The following is a 23,693-nucleotide window of genomic DNA, read 5'->3' as shown; positions in this document are numbered from 1 at the left end:
TTAGTCAGTTGCTTTTTTACCCACAGGGCCACATACTTCCTGTTGTCATCCAGTCAAAGACAAGTATATGCTATGACATACTTCCTGCCTATGTACCTTGCACCTACCTGCCATCAAGCACATCCTGTGAAAATGGGGCAACCAACCTTGTTTATGAAAGTGAGAACACATGGCTTGTTGTCTTACATGAACAACAGGCACCAGCATTTCAACAAGCTATCTAACGGGACTTTCAGGTTAGAGGCACTTTTATAGAATGGGTGATCTCTTAAGCACAGCGACTTAAACCTAACACCTAAGTTTAGCCCTCTTTCTCTCTCTGCCTTTGTCCATGAATGTGATAGAACAAGCTGCCTCAAGCTCCTGCCTCAGTGTCTTTCTTGCAAATATTGACTGAAACATGGAATTGTGAGTCAAATAAATCGTTTCTTCCCCTGTGTTGCTTTTGGCCAAGATATTTTATCACAGCAACAGAAATGAAACTAGAAAAATCTCCAGCTTGTCTACTCTGACATCCTTTTCTCTCTAACTCAGATAAATTATTTTCCAGTTCCCTTCTGGGTTTGTTTTAAAATAATTTTATCCATAGAACCAAGGATCTGCAAGAGGGACTCTGCCTCTCTGGGACAAAGTCACTAATTATGTATTTTTCTTCAATTCATCTAGAATTCATACCCTTTTTGGTCTGGTGTTTTATAACAAAATGTTTACTCAAAGCCACAGTTTTGATCTTTGAAGCAACTCCATGAGCTCTGTTGACTTGAAATAAAAAGCCCCCTATTGTTCATTTGCCCATCATCAAATGGCCTGCCCACAGATAGCCAAGTGATATACAGAAGAATCTAGGATCGAATGTAAATATAATTTCTTCATTGCTCATGCTCTTTCCTCCTCATTATGCATCATTTAAATGAACATTATTCCTTCTAATAGTACCACTTACTGTCTCTTTTAAGTGCATGATTTATTGTCTTAATTGTCAATCCAACAATATTAACTGAAGATTAAAACTCAAGACATGTGTTCTCCTGTTTGGAGATGTAAGTCAAGTTTATGTCATGTGATGGCCTTAGCAAAGACTTGCATGTGGTTCTGCCCACAGGGACTGGAATCTTTCACTAACCTAAATATCTTGCAATATATAGAACTACAAACCAAAGAAGTATTATTTGCTAATAATGACAGTAGGAATAATCACTGAACCACCACACAAGATTAATCTAGTTTACATTCTGGCATGGTCAGGATGGGACTCCAAGTCCACAGTTCTTTCTGAGTAGCTATTGATAGTTGATGGCTGCTGCCTGAGAAAGAACCATCTTCAGAGTGTGGAATGTAAGGAATGTCGGTACTTTTAGGTGGAGACTTGCTCTCTTTTCATTCCTTTAAGGTTAATTCAGTGAGGCAGTTCAAGAACCTGGCTAAGAGACCACCCTGGGAAAGCAGATTCGCTTTAAGATAATTAGGTTTTTTTCCTTCCCAGAATTTCTGATCTCTAATGCAGTCCCTACAAACTAAGACACCATTAGGTGTTTGTTTCTGACTGATCTTAAATGGTTAATATGCTCTGTATGCCTTGGTTATAGATTAACAGTTATTGGACATGTTTAAAGATTAAATTCAAACTCTTGTTTAGAACATATGTGTGTGTGTGAGAGAGTGTGCATATGTGTTTGTAAGATCAATAGAAGCACGAATGTTTTTAAATAGCAACAATGTGGCCAGCCACATGATGTGACTCCACCATCTTGATATTGCCAGGTGGTATGGGGTAGGGCAAAGGAAAAAAAAAAATTACAGAAACTCTGACTCATAGTGAATTTTGTTTATCAGCCTATCTCCTTTTAGACTAAGAAGGCAAGTCTCATTTTTAATTGGTATTGATTTTAGAGATTGAATTGTTTATACTGGTAAAATTTAGTTTTGACTTTTAAAATTGTGTTTATGCTTTGTGATTTCACTTCTAAAAAATATCTTATTTTGATACTACAAAAACATTTTAAAGTTTACTAGGTGTTTTATAATAATGGCTTTATGGATTTTGTATATATAAATATATGTATAATTCAGGGTTGTGTTTCTGCAGCAAGCTCTATGTGTGGTTCAGCCCTGGTTTGTAAAGGTATGTTCAGATTAACAGGCTGACTTGAAAGGTGTGCCTGGCTGCCAGCTCCTGAGTGAATATATTAATGTTCCTTCTTTTTGGCTGATACGTTTGGTATAGCCAGAATAATTCAAGTACAGTTTTACAATTGGTCTATACTGTCCCGTTTTGCAGTTGGTTCTAAAACTTATTTGATTAAAATGTTAAAACTTGGTTACAGAAACTGTAAATGCTCTGCAGTGCTATACCTTGGGAAGCAGCAAAATCATCAGCAACACCTAATGGTAACATTATAAATTGCCGGTTACAACCTATAACAACATGTGGAAAGGGTTAAATAGGGTGGAGCCATTGTTTTACTGTCATCTTCTTCATTGAGGGCTGCCAGCTCTGTTCAGTTCCCTGTTTAGTTCTAACTGCAACTTCTATCCTTTAAGCTTTTTGCTATTCAGTCTTAATGCAATATGGTTGGATCAGCAAGATTTGCCAGCCCCTCTGTGAACCATACAAGATTGAGCTTTACCTAGTCTCTTTATGTTTTCAAGGTTAAGCCTAGAATGGGTAACTACAGAGTTTGCCTATGCAAGATCTACTTACAATGGATATAGTTCTAAAACACTTATCTGAGTAATATGCCAGAATTAGAGATTATGGAATTCTGTTTCATAGGATACAGTTTAGAGTAGATAAAGATAGGCAAAGATTAACTCATATGCTGGCCTTCAAGCTTGTTAAAGATCTGTGGAATATGGCATTTTAACATGTGTAAGTTTATTATGACAGAGAGTCCTGAAGTCCTGGCAGTAGATCACCAAGATCTCCAAGAAGATTTGGGCACAATGAGATATGATTTTGACTCTGGATTATGGTATGCTAACCACTGGGCAAGACTGCCCCAACTGGCCCACTGCTGGCCCCTAGCCTAAACTGTGGACAAAGCTGCAGAAACCTAGAGAGTCATTGTTTCACGTTGCTGAAGACGAGGTGAGGTCAGTCTCTCATGTTCTTTTTTTCCACAGATTCATTCTCTCATCTTCTGTTCCTGATGGCCAGACTGCCTCTGTTCATGATGCCATGAGACCTCAGAAGCCAGGGATAACTACCTAGGTGGTGGACTGACTAGTTGTCTCTGTCATTTTGAGTTATACTTAGATTCCGACATATATTTAGCTTATAATTTAGCCTTCTCTGGTCTCTGATCACATTGATGGCTAAGCTAAGCTAATGGTAGCTTTGCAGCTAAAGAGCAGACAATTAGATCCAGTGTTAATTCATTGGTCAATTCATTAGCTAGAAAGAACTACTAGGTACAGATTTCATATTTAGAAAGGCAAAAAGGTTAGCCTTGCTCATAGGCTTCATGTTAATTGCCTTTGTCCTACGGTGAATAACTGGATGGAAAGATGTAAAGTTTATATAAGGTCTGAGGTAATAAAAGTTCAAGTTATGAGAATTTAAAAAAGTTGAGGATCTAGGAAAATGTTTTGAAGTTGATAAATGCAAGAAAGAATGGAGGGTCTATGTAGGTGTTTTAAGATATGTAAATGTAATGATATAAGAAAATAATTAAGGCATATTAAAAATAGAAGCTATTTCAGATCTCCCCCTCCCCCAAGCTACTGTTGTGATAAGATTTCAGAATTTCGGAGTTATGACATTGATCAACAGAGTTCTGATAAGCTGATAGAGCACTGACTGCTTCTTATCTAGTCACAAGCTTGAGATTTTAACTTCCTTTGGTTGTCTTCTGGAGATAGACTTAAAGGTGCTTCTCATCCTGCTAAAAACATCTGTCTAATGTGTATATCTGACCCAAAAGCCATAGCTTTTACTAGGTCTTAATGGCATGAGTCTACTCCTGCTGTCTTGTAGACACGTGTTAACTGCCTTTTCTGAAGTATGGGTCTCAATAAAATGGTGATACTAATATACTTCCTTTTGTAAACTAAAATTCGTATGTGTTTCAGGAAATAAAAAAAATCATGAGACCTGGATCTGGCATAGCTCAAATGGACCCCAGATGACTCTCTTGGTCTTGGGATTCTTCACTTTCCCCATTTACTAGACAAATTTTAATTTTTGTCAGGGAACAGCTGTGAATTGCAAACTGAAATCTGGACTTGTGGAAAGTTGAAGTAAACCAGTCTGGCTGATGTAGTGCTTCCATATCTCTTCAGCTGGATCGCTAATTATATATTGCCCTGTTGCCTAACTTTTGACTAGCCTTTCAGCTTTCCTGAATCCCCAATATCTCTGCCCCAATGTCAGCCTGAAGAAATTACAGAAAAGAGAGATCCATCATCCTTTATCCTACCTGATGGGCTGAAATGCTAAATCAAAAGGGGCTTTCAGACATTAGCTATTTGTTGATTCTCTGGCAGAAGTAGTATTGTGAAACAAAAAGGGCTTGGATTTGTTGTTTTTACAGTAGGCTGGGCTGTGTGCAGCCCTTAGAGAGAAATGTTGTTTTATGAAAAGTACTTAGGAATGATTTGGAAATCCTTAGCAAGAATAAGAAAAAGCCTGGAGAGACCCTGGAAAGATAGGATTCCAGGGGATGGTTTAAATCCTGGTATAACAGTAGTTCTCCTTAGCTTACTACCCTTATATCCACCCTGATGGGACCCCTACTTTTTTTATTTTTACCTTTGGGTCTTGTATTTTAAATTGCTTGATGGCTTTCATGAAGGAATGCTTGGGAGCAATACAGTTAATGATACTCAAATCCCATTATAGAAAGGTAAATCTGGAGAACATTTCCAGGGCTTATAATTAAAAATTAGTTTTTTGGGTTATTGAATTAAAGTTTAAAGCACAAGCCTGAACAAAGATCAAACAGGTAGAGATATGTCCAACAACCTGCAGGGAGGAACCAGCCTTACTGCATTCTTTCCTGCCCACTAAAGATACAATTGCTAGGAAACCAGCCCACATTGCCCATCTCTCCTAGGATAGCCAAAAAATGGAAGTCAGACCATTAATGGTTTGGGGGTCTTTCTATAGCCAATCACTTAAAATGCAAAATCCCCTTTTGTGTTTCAACCGATAGATACTCACCAGGCAGGAATTCCCCTGCTTTGGGCACACTGGGAGAGACTGAAATCTTTAAACCAAACACCTACCCTGAGGTTGAGGCTCCCTGCTCTCAACCACTGCATTGATGAGGGTGTGAGCCCAAGCTATAGCTTGTAATAAAAAGACCCTCATGTGTTTTTCAACGGACTCGACCCTAGTGGTCTCTTCAGGGTCTTGCAATCTAGGCATAACAGAGAAAAAACATATTTTGGAAATTGAGAGAATTAGACTGATTTTAAATAAGATAGTGAGGAAATGTTAGCAGCAGAACTGAACAATAAATAAGAGCTAACTCAGACTTGGGAGCTATGTAATTTAGTATCTGGGCAAACATTACAGCACACAAAGGGAAAAAAAATTTTCAAAAGATAAAGGAAGAGATTTCCAATGCCTAACAAGAGGTTGTTTGACTAACAAGAGGTCACTGGGGAGGGAGCTGAGAGAGGAGAAGAACAAGAGGAGATGGGACTGTTCTCAATCTTGTTCACATGATGGTGGAGTAATAGAGGATATAGGCAGATAGGGAATAAAGGATGGCTTTCTAAGGTGGCTGCTTCCTTTCTCATGAGAAAGGCTGTGAGGATGAAAGTGCTTACATAGACACAAACACTTGAACAAGATGATAAGAAAAACAGGATAACCCAGAACACCTTGGGCACACCCCAACTCTGGGTTTCCCTTCCTATTGTTAGGGTCCAGAATTTGCTAGCTCAGTAGTACGCAAAACAAAGAGCGTCTATTTCTGCAGAAGTCCAGCATGCTGGAGTCACCACCTTTACAACATTGCAGCAACCCTGAGGGGAGCTTGAAGGCCCCTTTTTGTTGTTTTGTTTTCTTTTAAATTTTTGTATTACAATTTATTCACTATGTATCCCAGCTGTAGATCCGTTCCTCTCCTTGACCATCTTGTCCCCCCCTTCCTCTTCTCCTCCCATGTCCCTCCCAACCCCAAATCCAGTGATAGGGGAGGTCATCCTCCCCTTCTTTCTGACCCTAGCCTATCAAAGCCAGAAAGGGGAATTCCTACTGTGGCTATATGACTTCCATTGGGTTGGGCTGTTGCCCATGTGACTATGGGCTATGTGACTCTGATCAGGAATGGTAGGTGCCTATGAGGATATGTGACCTTGATTGGAATTGGCCAGTGCCTATGGAGGCTGCATTACGCTGGTCAGGACTTAGGTGCAGCCTTACCTTCCCTGACCTGTGCATATGTCTGCACAGGTGTGTGGAGCTTGAGAGTCAAACTCTGCTGCTGTTTCTTAGGTGCCAACCCCCTTAGTTTTTGAGACTGGGTTTGTCACTGGCCTGGAGTTTATGAATTAGGCTAGGCTGGCTGGCCAGAGAGCTCCAAGGATCTGCCTGAGTTTAACTCTTGTTGCTGGACTTATTAGTGTGTACCACCATGTCCAGTCTTCTAGTATTATTGTCTATGGTGTGGGTCCTGCAAGACCAAACTATCTCCTCATCCTTGCAATGCAAATGCTTGGTAGACTGATCCATCTCCCCAGGTCTGATATGACTCTTCTAGCAGATGCACAATTTGTAATAAAGATTTCAAAATTTGTTTTCTTTACTATGATCTCACACCCTGTGTATATGCTATTTATCCATTTACCGATGAAGTTTGTTCTTTGTTTGGATGTTGTTTCTGAGGTTTGAACCCAGGAGCCCTTCAATACTAGGTAAGCACTCTGTCACTTTACTACTTCTCAACCCGTGGAGCCTCACTGTATTGGCCTCAAACCAATTATTTTCCTTCATCTCCTCCTCTGCTTCCCAGAACAGGGGTTATGAGTGTCAGCCGTTGTAACCATCTACACCAAATGTATTGTTTAATTTTGTAGCTTTACACCAGCCTTCAGGACTGGAAGGGTGTCAATAACCATGTCTCTGTACCATCCACAGTGTGGTCCACGAACCAACATAATCATCGTCACCTAGCAACTTGTTAGTAATGGATTGCTGCAGTCATGCTTCAGTCCTAATGAATCCATGGTGCCAACATTCTCACTGGGCATCATCACAACATACTGCTAGTGCTGGCAAAGGATTTCCTCTTGTCTTCCTTCTTCAGTCTCAGTTAATTATTTCATTCTCCTTTTCCTTGTACTTCCTGTCTTTTACCAGTGCTAGCTGCTGCAACCTATGGCAGCAGAGATACTATATATGAGTTCCTGTGTCTATGTACGTGTGGGGGTGCAATCTGCTACAGCACACATATGGAGGTGAGATGACAGCTTGTAGGAGTGAATTCTTTCTTTCCACCATATGTATTTTGGGACTTTAACTTAAGTGTCTTTACCAGTGAGCCATATCACTTGTAAGTATATATTTTTAAATAATGCAAATGTTACCAAAAGAAAAAAAAGAAGGTGTGTGCCCTACCTAAAAGAAGGAAATGCCAGTGTGTACCTGAGGTCTGTGGTTGTAACTTCCTCTTCATGAGCACAGAGGCGTATGAAAGTGAGGTAGATAAAGGGCTTGAGAATATTCTATATTTCCTTTGTGGAGATCTTTAGTTCATTTCTATAGTATTTATTTCCTTTTGGCTCTCTTTACATGAAGAGACATTGGAAATCACCTCTTAACCTTCAAAGATTGTATTGGTTGCTTTTCTTCTGTGATGGTAAAAACTCCATAACCAAAAACAACTTATAGAAGGAAGAGTTTATTTTGGCCTAAGGTTGCAGAGAGAGAATGTGTATGGTTGGGAAGGAATGGTAGCAGGTGGCTGAGGAAGACACCATCATATAGGAAGATAGGAGAATAAACAAGAAGTGGGACAAGGCTACAAACAGTCAAAGCCCATGCGCACTGATATATTACCTCCCTCTTCCAAAGGTTCCACAATGTCCTCCAACAGCACAACAGTTGAAAACCACATATTCAACCATGTGGGTCGCTGGAGAATGTTTTTCACACAAACTTCCTAAGACATTTTATGAAATCAGACTACACCACCAACACAAGACTGGTCTACACTGTCTTATGTCAAGAAATGAATTTGTTTTATATCATAGTTTATTGTTTTATTTATGTGTATGTTTGGTAGAAATGGTATGTATGTTAACAGAGAGCAATGACTTTAGGGACCAGAAAAGGTCATGAGATCCCATGGAGCTGGGATTATAGTTAGTTTTGTGTCATTAGTAGTGGGTGCTCAGCTCTTCTGCAAGAGCACCGTATGCTTAGTCACTGAATTTTCTCTCTAGCTTCTGTGTCACAGTTTTTAATTTATTTCTGGCAAAATTTCTGACTTTCAGAGTGCTCAGTCAATGCCATACCAGCTTCAGTACTTCAGTTAAGTTCACAGAAATGACATAAGTGCAGTGGTTATGCACAGCTGTGATATGAGTGCTGAGTATGGAGAAACCTGACAATCCCTGGGTCATGCTGGACAGCCAGTCTAGACACGTTGGTGAGCTCCTGCTTCAGAGAGAGACTGTCTCCTAAAGTAAGAGAATACTTGAGCATAATCACGGAAGACACTTGACGTTGATGTCTGGCCCCACACACACTCAAACACATGTACATGTCATTTGATTTTACATAATATGGTTTTCCCTAAGAGCAAGAATTTTGCATTAGAAATATCACTCATTTAGAAATTAGGTGAGATGGCCTAGTGAGATGCCTCAGTGGCTCAAGGAGCTTCCCACCACGCCTGATGTCTTGAGTTACAGGTCAGTTAATTGTCTTTCGACCTTCATACATGCACTATGGCTGGGGTTCATTCCATAAATAAAATACAAAGATTTAAAGTAGAAATCAGGAGAACTTAATCCTATCCAGGTTTGCTAATGTAGACCCCAGAAACAGTAATTTTATTTATTACACATTTTTCTTCAGATTATTGAAGTCAATCTTATAGTGGTTCCTTTGCTGACAGTGACAAATGCATCAGTATTAATGGAAGACAATGAGGCATAACTTGTGATCATTTCTGTTTATTTGGAAGCTAAAGTTCTAAGAACTAAACATTAAGAAATGAAGTTCTGATAGCACAATTCCATTACTCTTAATAACATCTCATTTCTAAGCAGACTAATGTGATTTTCACTGTTTTTAATTCAAAGTCCATTTGACCCTACATCAGAATATGTACAAGGCTTGAGAGAAACATGTTATCTGATGACACCATCTCAGGCTAAGCTTATCACTTACAACACCAGGAAAAATGTTAGAAACATCCTCTTAGGAAGTAAAGACCCAACCATTTGGACATTTCCTCCTGCAGTAGAAAGATAGCATTAATATTATGACATGTGAAAACACATGACTGTACTGTTTCAAGTGTGGTCTACATTATAGCCACATTCCAATCTCTGAAGATATCTGTATCTCTGATCCTCTGATGCCACCTAAGTCAGAAGACTTATCTGTAAGAATACAGCCCCGACCTTGAAAATTGCTGCTGCTGCGTCCTGCTGGTTCTTTCCCATATCCTTGTCCTCTAGATTCCTCTGTCATATTTGGACTCACTGGGTTTTGGTAGTTTTTTTTTACATACTTATATTCAAGAAGAAAGCTGAGCCACTACCTACCAAAAATTGCTTTATTTACCTGAATTTGAAATGCACAGATGTAGATTTGCCTGATAAATCTTGCCCCTCCCAAAAGGCACTGTTTGATTCCACACTGTACCTGAGTAAGAACAGGCACTTCGTAGAGATTTCAACCCAGAGTATGTCCCCATGGCTTTACTTTCTCAGTGCAGTCAGGATCTTGAAAAGACCAACAGATTATGGATCCTAGAAACAGTTAAAAATAAAATAATAACTTGGTAGAGAAAAATACATTTTCTTTATAATATCTGGAGTGGTCAGACAAACACACTAGAATTCTAGAAGTGGTATGTCCTAGCTAGCCTTTCTTTTGACCTGTTATGGTAATAATACTTACCCCAGCCCACATTTTCTCCAGGAAAAAATGGGTTCTGGCCTCCTAAGTCCAACATTACTTTATTCATCTTTAAGATACCAATCTGAGCCCACATGGTGGCCATGCCTGTAATCCCAGCACTCGGGAGGCAGAGGCAGGCAGATCTCTGCAAGTTCAAGGCCAGCACAGTCTATAAAGCGAGTTATGACAGCCAAGTTTACACAAAGAAACCCTGTTTCAAAAAAACCAAAAAGATACTAATCTGACTAAATTAATCTGAGAAAATAGCTGAGTGTCTACCCCTGTGGTATACACACAATGTACTTACATACATGTAAAAAGGAACTTTTACACTAGCCTTGGAACGTAGAACTTCCGGGAAGCTGGGGCAATTTTTCAGCAAGCACAAGGATATGCTTTCATCCAGACTTGGGAGTACATGCTTATAATCTCAGGTTTGGGAAAACAGAGGCACAAAGTGAGTTCCATGCCAATGAGTAATCTTGTACTCAAGAAATAAACTGAGGATGATGCTTGAGGAGCAACATTTGAAGTTGTTCTCTGTCCTATAAACACATGTATGCACACACACACACACACAAACATAAACACATACACACAATCACAACACCCACAACCATCCATGCATCACATATATGCTGACATCCCAGACCCACCATTATACACATATACACATTTTACATATATACAGAAAACAATTTAAACCATGCTTTAGTAGGGTATTTTATTACAGCAGCAGAAAAGTAACTAATACTTCTCCCTTCATACAATTCCATTTATCAGATCCCAGCTTGCCCTGCTCTCAGCCAAGATACACAGACTATAGGCTCTGTGTTTTTCTTTGACGCTGGGGCAGGGAAATTAGTTCCTCAAATTAGTCATTTATTGTGGGCTAATGGTCTGACTGGCATCATTAACAGAATATACTGCTCTCTGGACACGAATCTACATACTATTGTGACTAGAAGTTTGGATCTTTTCCAGAGGACAGGAAAGAGGGGAGGAGCTAGAGAACAGGAAGGGGCGAGAAGGAGGAGGAACTCGGGGAGAGGAGAGCACGAGGAGAGCAGAGCAGAAGAGAGCTTGGAGGACTTAAAGCATGAACCAGACCTAAAATTTCACAAAAAGTAAGTAAAATGTGGGAAATCTAAATGTTAGGAAACTGAGGGCTTGGAGGTTTAGGAGGGAGTAAATATTGCCCAGCATTGTGTTCTAGGTTAACTAAAAAAAAAAAAAAAAAAAAAAAAAAAAATCCTTTTATAATTTGTCGATTATTGATCATAACATTCTTTTCCTATTTTAAAACCTGAATATCACATTAAAATATTTGTTTTTAGAAGGCTGGGAAGGTGGTTCCATGCATATGTGTTCACTGTGGAACAGGAGGAGTTTAATGGCCAGAACCTACCAAAAGCCTGCATGGCAGCACACATCTATAATTCCAGGCTGTAAAGAGACATGTTTTTATCTGGGGCTCCTTGGATAGCAGCCTAGCTGAACTGGTGAACTCTGGGTTCAGGACACACTTATCTCAAAAACATAAAGTAGACAATAATTGAGCTGGACTTCTACCCTTGACTTCTGGCCTCCACATACACACGCATGAATACGCACATAGACATGGACAGACATGTGCACAATCATATATAACAGGTTTATATGCCACAAGCACACCAAAATGTGCTTTGAATAAAGGATAATTATTCTCCAAATAATATGCTCTTTATTCAATTAAAACAATAAAATCAACAGCCGCAAAAATACCCAAACTATTGCCAGGCAGGAAAAAACAAAAACAAAACAAACATACAAAAAAAAAAAAAAAAAAAAACCCACCCAAATTACTGGCAAACTCCTGGAAAATGCGCTCTATTTGTCAACAGCAGTGTTTATTCTCATAGCACTCCATTTTGGCCAACCTACTGACTTGTGTTGATTGATAAATGATCATGACAAAAAAGAAGAGATTAGAGGATTATTTGGGCTTACTACACTCTGACAGCAAGGGGTGCTATATAGAACCTGAATTATGCCTTACTTAAGCCTTGGTTAGTGCAGGTAAGAGATCTTTACTGATATAAGTGGATCCAGAGAAGCACAACTGCACACAGACACATTTCCTAGTCCCACTGCACAGTATTGTTTTAGCAGCTATCCATGACAGGAGTTAACACAGTAAACTCCGGGAACTGTAGCTCAGAAGAAACTTACTCAATTTACACAGCCGCTATTCAGGGATGGAAGGTTAATATGAAACATATTACTATAGCTAAAAATACACACAGGCACTTTATTCAACCAATAAACAGGTGACTAATTATTAATGACATTCATTCCACATTTATATGTACATATACAAAGATATACACAGTCACATAGACCTATTCATACAGACTCTTACATATGCACACACACATATACATATCCACACAGACTCCTACCATAGCTAAAACATGGCCCACTTCAAGGAGTATGATCAGAGGATATTCTGGAGTGTGACAGTATCTACCTTACCAAAGAACAGCAAGTTAACAGTGGCCAGTAGAGCCTCTGGTACACAAAAAAAGAAAACTGCCACTATGAAGGCACCTCTGATGGATAGCAGACAATTGTCCAATATAGATTCAACAAGAGAATAAGCCACTGGCCAGACAAGGGCCCACAAGTTCAATCCACCATGAATGACCACCTCAACAAACCAGTTTTCATCATGTCTGAAGCCTCAGAATGAAATTGTAGTGTTTTCTATTTTTGTCTTTTATTTGTGTGTGTGAGTGCATGTGCATGTGTAATTCCTTTTTATTTCCCACACATTTGCCAGAATTTTTACTTGATTATAATTATTTTTTGTGTGTTTTTATTTGTTGTCCCCAATGAGGCTAAAGTTCTGTTTTCCTTCCTTCCTTCCTTCCTTCCTTCCTTCCTTCCTTCCTTCCTTCCTTCCTTCCTTCCTTTCTTTCTTTCCTTCTATTTGCTGTTTTTCTACTCTGTGTACATTTAATATTTTTATTTTGTCTTATGTTCAATATATTTAGGCTTTATAATATTTTCCTCTCTCTTTCACATTACAATTTGAATTTTTCCACGCTGCAAAATCTTTTGTGTAACCTTTACGTACCAATAACTAATTTACCAGGAAAGAAAACAGGGAAAATAATTCTATTAACCATAGATTTATAAAAACAGAGCAATACCTAGAAATAACCTAATAAAAAAGTAAAAGATCTATATAAAAGAATACCTTAAGACAGTCATGAAAGAAACCAAAGAAGGCAAGATGGAAAGATGTGCTATGTTCATGGATGAATAGGGTTAATTAGTGAAAACAGTCATATTCCAGAGAGCAATCCATTTCTCTGCCCTGTTTAGAAAACAATTCTAAATGGATCAGAAACTATAATGTAGACCTGAAACTTTGAAATTGTGAGAGGGGAAAATAGAGTGTGGTGGGGTGAAAATCAATATGCAGTCACAGACAAAGATTTTCCCAAAGGACTCTAAATGTCTGGATGAGAAATAATCAAGAATTGACTAGGGGCATTACATGAATTTATGAAGTTTCAAATAGCAAAAGAGACACTCACAAGAGGGAAGAGATAGCCTAAAGAATTAGAGAAAACCTTTGTCAAATGTACTTAAGATAGAAGATTAACATCAAAGATGTATTAGGAGTTGTAAAATTAAAACTGTACCTCCAGTCATCCAGTCAAGTAAAGGAGTTAATAAACTAAACAAAAACTCTCAGAAGGAAAAAAAAATGTAGAATGTCAATAAATACTCGAAAAAGTGTTCAGCACTTTTTCATGGGAAAGCAAATTAAAATGTTTTGAGGTTCCTTAATACCCATGGAGAACAGTCATCGCCAAGAAAAGACATGGCAACAAACAGAGAGAGGATATGGAGAAAGAGAGACTCTTGTTCACCGCTGGTGGAAATATAACTTTGTTCCAGCCATTATGAGAATCAGTATGGTTGTTCATCGAAATCTGGAAATAGAAGTACAATGTGAGCCAGCTATGACATACTGGGTATATACATAAAGACTCCATTCAACATGTACAGAGACACTGGCAAACCCATTTGCTGAAGCAGTATTTGGTAGCTGACACCAGGATAATTGGACATCAAAACTTGAACAGAGAAAGAAAATGTACATACACACATTGAAAGCTTTCAGAGTTGTAAAGAAATGAAACCACATCATTTGCAGAAAAACAGATGCAACTGAAAGGCTAGGGTCAGCTGGAAGGGGAGGAGGTCCTCCCCTATCAGTGGTCTTAGAGAGGGGTAGGGAGATGAGGGAGGGTGAGATTGGAAGGGAATGAGAGAGGGGGCTACAGCTGGGATAGAAAGTAAATAAACTATAATTAATATAAAAATAAAAATGTAAAATAATTTAAAAAAGAAAATCATCATATTAAGAAAAATGAGTCAGACTTGGAGACACAAATACTACATTTTCTCTCATATATGTTACCTAGATTTAAAATTAAGTATATGTGATATATAATGTATATGATTGTGTATTATATATTTACATATGTGTGTGTGTGTGTGTGTGTGCACATGGGTATATATGGGGAGGGCCCAAAGCTAGACAGAGGGTCATGAGATGTGAGGAAGAAATCTTGATGAAGGTGGTAAACAGGGTAAAGGGACTAACAGAGAAAAAAGGGAACTGGTGAGAAGAGGAAAGGATGCAAGGAAGAAGTCAGTGGGGAAGGGAAATAAACGAGAAACACTTGTAGTGACACAATTATATGGAGATGGCAGGACGAGTGCATCACCTTGAGTGCTAGACCAGTGGTTCTCAGTTTTTCTAATGCTGCAACCCTTTCATACAGTTCCCCACTTTATGGTGACCCCAACCATAAAACTATTTTCATTTGCTACTTCATAACTGTAATTATCCTACTGTTACAAATTACAATGTAAATATCTATGTTTTCCAGTGGTCTTAGGTGACTCTTGTGAAAGCGTCCTTTGATCCCTCAATGGGTTGTGACCAATAAGTTGAGAACCACTGTGCTAGGTTAAAAGAGTCAGAACTAAACAACAATAAAATAATCACAGTGTGTATTTTAATTATGAAGAAGAATAAATAAGTAGGAACACAATGCCCCATGAGTTCCTGAACACTGTTGCAAATGCTTAAGTTAGTTTATAGAAATTAACGGTTTACACTTATGATCATCTATTAAGAATAAAGAATTATAGGTCCCAGGTGAACTAAATCAGTATTTAAGCACAGGAACAAGTATTCACACTATAGAAGACTCATATACTATGTGAGTAACTTCCCGGAATACTACAGATGTAAGAATTTGTATGATGTCTGTCACCTAAGACCTCCTTTCTGTGGATGGGGCATGGCTCAGTTGCTGAGCATTTGCCTGACATACATGAGGCCCTTGGCTAAATCCTAAGTACTAAGAGATTCTTTTCTCATATAAAACTGAAAAAAATCCATTAGTTTTTAAACTTTTTCCTCTGCCAAGCTTCCTCAATGGCCTGTTTCTGTCCTTTGTTAATTATGCTATCAGTTGCAAGAATTCAGGCCACAATATCCTCTGCCTACTCGAAAATTTCCATTGCTATCTGCACAACAGTATTCTCTGATTATTACATTTAACCTCTTCCAAAGAGAAACACCTCAGGTCAGTGTCCAGCCTTGTGCTTCCTGTCTTTATTGATGCTATGAGAAAAATAAGAAATAAAAACCTTTACCAAAAACAACTTAGAGGAGGAAGGAAGGGATTTATGAAGTGTGTAATTTTAGGTTTAGTTCATGCATTGAAGAAGTCAAGGCAGAAACTCAAGTGGCTGGTCACGTGACTTCCACAGTAAAGAGCAGAAGAGAAACCAATGCAACCATGCTGCTGCCTTCTTCCTACGTTGCTATGTTCAGCTACCTTTCTTCAATTATATAGTCTAGGACAACTAGCCAGGCAGTGGTCCTGGCCAGAATGGGTTGGGTTTTCCCACATGAATCAACAATCAAGAGAATTCCCTACAGACACGCCCACAGCCCAACCTGATCTGTATAACTTCTCCTTGAAGTTCCCTTTCTCCAGTAACTCTAGGTTGTGTCAAGCTGACAGTGAAAACTAACAAAGTTTATTTTTAAGTCTATGTAATTTTGACTACAGAGTACTTTCTCATTTCTCATATTCTATCCTCAAGGTTGTCCTCAAATAAGCCCTCTTTTATAATTTGATTTAGGATAGACTTTATTCTTGTCTAGATAAAGGAATGTCCTTACAATTTTCTTCAATTCTGAGATGAGTGTCCTCTATTTATGGGTATAAGGCTAACTCCATTGTTTGTAGACCTCAGAACCTTAACTGCCAGCAGAGTCTTCCACATCCAGTAAATCCACCTCATGGACCCAGCCACAAATTCAGTTGTGTCTGCTGTAGATTTTTTTCTACATTGAATGATTTAAATGCCATGAAAAATATTTTGATCACAGTACCTGGGTGAATGGAGAAAATAAAAACAGGACATAACTGCTCCTAGATATGGAAGGTTTACTGTACATAAAAGGAAGAGAATGCTAGAGACAGAGACATCTGGGGGAGTCCATAGTGAGCATGACCCTGAGCCTGGCCATGTCAGAAGAAAGGAGAAGGGAGAGGGAACAAGAGAGAGGGGAGAGTCAGGAGACTAGGACTACAAGAGGCCAGGAGGGCAAAGTGTGAAAGGGACTGGCATGGCCAAAATGTATGGGTTCTGTAGGGAAGAACCTCTGGTGGAAAGGCAGCCCAGCCCCTGGCCTCAAGAATTCAGGGTAGGGGGAGAGGTGTGCTAGCCATACCCTAAAACAGGAAGGGACTGAAGCATGCTGGGAGAATCCGGCATCTAGGTCCACTTTGATATGTTAAATAGGCATCTTAGTTAGCCATTTGCCCTGGGTGTGAAACCTAACTTTAGTTTCATGCTGAAATGTCATAAGGCAGTTTTGTAAACTTTCTCAGTTAGGGGCTCAGCCCTGAGCTGTGCACATCAAAAGCTAAACTGCACACTTGAACTATTTATTCCATGGTTCAAATTTTAATCGGTGGAGTGATCTGAACAATTTGTACTCACTTTAAGTTGTCTTCAAAGAAACACTGAGAGTTACTCTGAATTGATCTCTATTTCCTCACCACTTAAGCCCAAAAATTTTGTGCATATGTATGTTATAAAGATATTTTTCCTTAGGTACAGCTACAGACTATACTTTAAATCCAGTATCCCTTTTGCCAGAGAACTAAAGTTAGAGGGAACAAAAGTTGCTATCATTTGGGCTATCTAGTAGTTGGTTAATGCAACAGAGAGAAAAGCAGATACAAGTCATAGTAAAATCTGAAAGGATACATAGATTAATTGAAGTAAAAAAAAATACCTATATGGGAAAAGATTATAAGAAAATAAACTGAAAAGATTTTTTTGGGGGGGATTAAAGGGCTGGGTCAGAATGTAGGGGTGTATTCTGTTCTTTGCAGAGGGCATGATGACCATACCTCCATCTACCAGTTCACAACCACCTTGAGCTCCAGGGTATCCAAAGCCCTTTTCTAGCTTCTACAGGCACCTTTTCTCTCTCTCCTTTCTCTGTCTCTGTCTGTCTGTCTGTCTGTCTGTCTCTCTCTCTCTCTCTCTCACACACACACACACACACTTTCAAAAGTTAAATTAAAATACTCAAAGGTCTGATGTAAGTTTCTCCCTGCAGTTTCTAAATTGACATAATGGATGCGATAATCACCCCTCTCTTGGGTCACAGATCCTGGTCTCATCTGCTATTAGGCCTGCATCACAAGCAGCATTTATTCCCCCAGTATCTATTCTCACATGGAGGAGTTTGGCTGCCTTTCATCTGCTGCTCTTCTCCCTGCCTCTCATCAGGAAGAAGGATAACAGATGTTGTTCAATGATTAAAGAGTTTTTTTCCTTTGAGACAGGAGAGGGAGAGTGGCAGACAGTAAATGTTTATCATCTAACCACTATCTTTTGCTTCACTCAAAAAGAAGTAGCTTATATGAGCCTGTTGTGTGACTCTTAGGCCTGACCTGATGGAACTCAAGTGAAACCAATTTTAATTTTCTTTTGATGGTAAAAAAGACAAATATGTTCTAGTGACACTGAAAAAAAAAAAAGAAACATAATCCTCTACAGTAAATGGAAAAGTTTTATAATTATATTGTATATATTGTATTTCTTTTAGTAGACCACTACAAAAGACAAAATTTCAAATTCAAGCTTCTGACTATATCTGGCTAATTAAGTGTTTCATAACTAAAGTCACACTTCTATTCCTATTTTATATAGCTGTTTTATTCAGGCAACAACAAACTCCACAATTGTGTTTCTGGCCCACTTATGTTGATTTGTGGATACACAGCAAATCAACTTGGTTAGCTAACCATGAGCTGTCGTGATTTTCTTGTACAAAACTGGTGCTACACTATACTGTCATGATCAGTAAAGATAACTACAATTATACTGTTTTCTCTGGCATGTAAAGAACAATCATGTTATGGGATGGCATGTGACTTTATCAATTAAACAATCATATTCATGATTATGTAATACATATCTGAGATCAGAGAGATACCAAGAGTCATAAGGAATTAGATTCAATTGCCTGATGTTTCTAACTGTGTAATTGTGGGTTGATCCAAACCTTTGCATTCTCACTTCTACTTTGGGTAAAGATATAATTAAATTTTCATATTTTCCATAAATATTACAAATGGTGTATGCAACTCTTATTGAAATTTGTACTTTGATGGCCAGTGAGATGGCTCAGCAGATAAAGGAACTTGCTATCACATCTGATGACCTGAGTTGAATCCCCACATGGTGTAAGGTAGCAACCAATTCCTACACTTTGTTCTCTGGTATACCCCACCTGCATTACATGACATGCCTGCACTCACACATATACACAAATACATATTAAAAGAAATGTATCCGTGCAATCCAAACAACACCCATATAATTAAGACACTTCTTTCAATATACTTGCTTCCTACAGTTGGATAAAATTAGAAAATTAAGAAAATAAGAGAGGAATTGAGAATTTTAGCAAGAGTCCTCCCTCTTGATTAGTTTCTTTAGGTGTTCAGATTTTAGTAGGTTTATCCTATATTATATGTCTAAATGAGTGAGTATATACCGTGTGCATCTTTCTGCTTCTGGGATAGCTCACTCGGGATGATCTTTTCCAGATCCCACCATTTACCTGCAAATTCCATGATTTCCTTGTTTTTTTATTGCAGAGTAGTATTCCATTGTGTAGATGTACCACAATTTCTGTATCCATTCCTCCACTGAGGGGCATCTGGGCTGTTTCCAGCTTCTGGCTATTACAAATAAGGCTGCTACAAACATGGTTGAGCAAATGTCCTTATTGTGTACTTGAGCATTTTTTGGGTATATGCCTAGGAGTGGTATAGCTGGATCTTGAGGAAGCGCTATTCCTAGTTGTCTGAGGAAGTGCCAGATTGATTTCCAGAGTGGTTGTGCAAGTTTACATTCCCACCAGCAGTGGAGGAGGGTTCATTTCTCCACAAACTCTACAGCATGTGTTGTCACTTGAGTTTTTGATCTAGCCATTCGGGTGGGTGTAAGGTGAAATCTTAGGGTCATTTTGATTTGCATTTCCCTATGACTAAGGACATTGAACATTTCTTTAAGTGTTTCTCTGCCATTCTATATTCCTCTATTGAGGAATAGAAAATAGAATTTAGATCTGTACTCCATTTTTTTAATTGGATTACTTGATTTGTTGCTGTTTAACTTCTTGAGTTCTTTATATATACTGGATATTAGTCCTCTATCAGATATAGGGTTGGTGAAGATCCTTTCCCAATATGTAGGCAGTCGTTTTGTTCTGACTACAGTGTCCTTTGCTTTACAGAAGCTTTTCAGTTTCATGAGATCCCATTAGAAAAGAGGGAACAAATCAGGAGCCTGATACAGAGAACCTCTGAAAGTCTCTGCCCTGCAGACTATCAATGCATATGCTTAGACTTTTGGGTGACTTTTGTGCAACTTTTGGGCAGAGTGCAGGGAATTTTAGGAAAGAAGTGGGAAAAAGTAAGATCTGGAGAGGACAGGAACTCCACAAGGAGAGTAACAGAACCAAAAAAATCTGAGCACAGGAGTCTTTCCTGAGACTGATATTCCAACCAAGGACTATGCGTGGAGATAACCTAAGACCCCTGCACAGATGTAGCTCATGGCAGTTCATTATCCAAGCGGTTTCCATTGTAATAGGAACAGGGACTGTCTCTGACATGAACTGATTGGCCTACTCTTTAATTACCTCCCCTTGAGGGGGAAGCAGCCTTACCAGGCCACAGAAGAAGACAATGCAGCCACTCCTGATGAGACCTAATTGACTAGGATCAGAAGGAATGTAAAGAAGACCTCCCCTATCAGTGGACTTGGGGAAGAGCATGCATGCTGAGGGTGGAGGTAGGGAGGGATTGGGATGGGACGGGAGGAGGGAGGGAAACACAGGGGGGATACAAAGTGAATAAAGTGTTATTAATAAAGAATTTAAAAAAAGAAAATAAAAGAGGCCCTATCTGATACTTTTCAAAATTAAAAAGCAGAGGAATCATGAAAATTATTTCCAAATTATATTTCTATAGACAGTTGAGACTTTCCATCAGCAGAGCAGGCTAACCGTTCTCCAATTCAGAAAGTTCTTTCTCCATTCCTCTGCTGGGACTGCTGTATTAATTCCAGATCAACCCTGACAATAGCAAAAACAACCAACAAAGATTTGCAGTCCTGCAGAAGCCAGCTGCTTTATTAACAGGACAAGCCAATGTCCAGACTCTCTGACACCATCTGTTTTTCATGTATTCTGTTCTTGCTGTGGTTACTGGGGACTGAAAAGGAAGCCTAATTGTTCACAGAAACAATATGTCAATAAGGGGAGCACTCTCTACCCTGTCGTGTTTCAGAAACAGCATGCTATTGACTAAGGTAATTATAGATTTGCCATTCTCCTTTTGAATGTGAGATGGATACAGAAGGTGCCATCAATCAGAGGTTCAATGAGCCTCATTTCTTTGTAAATGCAGGTCACTAAGATGGCTTCTGCAGGGTACCTCCATCATCAGTCATTGATTCAATTCAGAAATGTGGACCTGAGCCATGGCCACGTGCAAAACATAGACAAGAATGAAACATGATTCAGCGTGTCAGAAATATATTGCAAATCAAAGAAAATAGTGCTAGGATCATGGCCCAATGTGTAAAATGCTTGCTATGGAATAATGGAGGCATGAGTTAGATCCCTGCCACACACAAGAATGCTAGGTACAGAGGTGTGTACCTGTAATACTTGTGCTAGGTGGTAGAGTCAACACAGAGTATCCCTGGCATTCATTAATCAACCAGTTCTATCAATCCCATGGGCTCCAAGTTTAGTGAGAGACTCTGTCTCAAATAAAAGGTAGAAAATGAGCAAGAAACGTGTTCAGATATGACCTCTTGTCTCCAAAGACCGTTATATATGCAAATACAAACATGCATACCCATGAATAGGTACAGCACACGTATACCACACACACACACACACACACACACACACACACAGAGAGAGAGAGAGAGAGAGAGAGAGAGAGAGAGAGAAAGAGAGAATAAGGAATTTTTCAATGACAAAACATTTTAAGTAGTTAACAATATTGGCAAATTGAAGATTGAAGAACTGGACAAGAAATTCTCAGCTTTACTTTATTTCTGAACCAAGAAGGGTTACTTTAATATAAACAAAATTTTTATCATTTAGCATGAATCTAGGTTAAATTTTAGTAGTAATATCCACATAATCAAATGGTCTGAATTCTCAACATGTTTAATTATAACAAAAGAGCTGGTAACATGTTGGAGTTTACAATATTTTATTCTGCTCCTAAATTTGAGCAAGTTATTACTATTTTATAATTTCTCTTTTACAATTTTGTCACTATTACTGTATTTATATAATTTCTGTCACAGATGCTAATCCATACTGATGTACCCACCAAAACTATCTGCTACAGGTGAGGGAGAAAGAAAAATCTTTCAAAGCATAAATAGGCTAAAAAAATCCAAGTCACCTACACCATCCCTATGGAGAATACTAGAAGAATACTTTGGACTGAAGAGAGGAGTAAGCATAAAAAGAAAATAAATGAAACTATAATTACTGAAACACAAAATAGAACTAAGAATACAAATAAAACAATTGGAAGGAAAGAAGCTGTTTTGGGGATTTTGAATAGATTCTCTTCAGATAAATGACATATAATCACTTATGTAAGTTCAAGGTACAAAAAAAAGATGTCATAGAAATACTCCAATTCTATGGGATTTTAGGTAGAAAAGTACCTAAGAAAGATAGAGCTTCGAATAAGCAGCATTTCAAAAACTGAACATTATTATGGACAGAGAAAAATGCGTTCACTTATTTCCTTGAATTGCATATTGAGAGCCTGGTATAACAACTTGAGACACTCTGAAAAGTAAGATAAAAGTATAAGATTCAATGTTAAAATCAAACCAAAGTGTATAATTCTAGAACAAAATCAGAAAGTCTGAGTACCCAGCAGTATATGTTTTAAATTTCATCTCATTGGTTTCTGAATGGTTTTGGTTTCTAGAAACCTCTTTGAGGGTCATTCTGTGATATAGTTGGTAGGGAGGAGTTTGATTTTCTTATATTGCTGTTAATCCATTAAGCAGAACCACAACAAGGCAATTTTCTCATTGTCCAATGAGGTCAAAGTTTGATAAATAGATACATCTCAAAGCTGCTTTGGTTACAGGAGCCCATGCAAGTAAGCCCAGATCTTTATTCGATACTGGAATTCTAATTCAAATTTGCAAGCTTATTCAGCAAGTATCCTTAGTCTGAAAGTCGTCTCCCTTGCCCAATTATTATCTTTGGTCATGGAGTTTCTTCACAATAATAGAAAGACTAACTAAGACAATCCCTTTGCTTCTAATCTGTAACGACCACTATTATTTATATCCTGATTCCCAATAGCTTAAAATATTGTGTTCAATATTTTAGAATTTTTAAATTGTGTCTGTGGTGGGCATGCAGGTAGACATGCTGCTGGAGAAATAGCCTAAGAGTTCTACATCAGGATCCAGGAGGATCAGGAAGAGCCAGACCGATAGGACTGCCTTGAGCACTTGAAACTGTAAAGCCCACCTTCAGTGACATACTTTCTCCCAGAAGTCATTTGTTCTATTCAGAATGCTAAAGGTGATTTGGAAACGTGAAGTTAGGTCCATAGTTTGGTGGTGAATATCACAATAAATCCCAAGCATATAAAATCTCAGATGTAAAAACGGTATATGATGAAAATGTATAGAAGAAATACTGAATAATTATTTTGTATCTTCTTGGAGATAAAATAATTCCAACTATAGATCAAAATGTTAAATTAAAAATATTTTATATTTGTATTTTAAAGTTATGTTGTAAAGCTAAGAACAAAGATTAACTAACATACGAATGAAAAGGTGAAATATAGAAGTGGAAATATAAATTAACCTTAGCATAATATGGAATTGAAAGAATGTAACTCTTAAAGTTGTTAATCTACAATCACAC

Source organism: Psammomys obesus, unplaced genomic scaffold (genome assembly GCF_907164565.1).
Source record: "Psammomys obesus unplaced genomic scaffold, mPsaObe1.curated_primary_1811, whole genome shotgun sequence".
Classification (NCBI taxonomy): Eukaryota; Metazoa; Chordata; class Mammalia; order Rodentia; family Muridae; genus Psammomys; species Psammomys obesus.
This window is presented reverse-complemented; position numbering follows the sequence as displayed.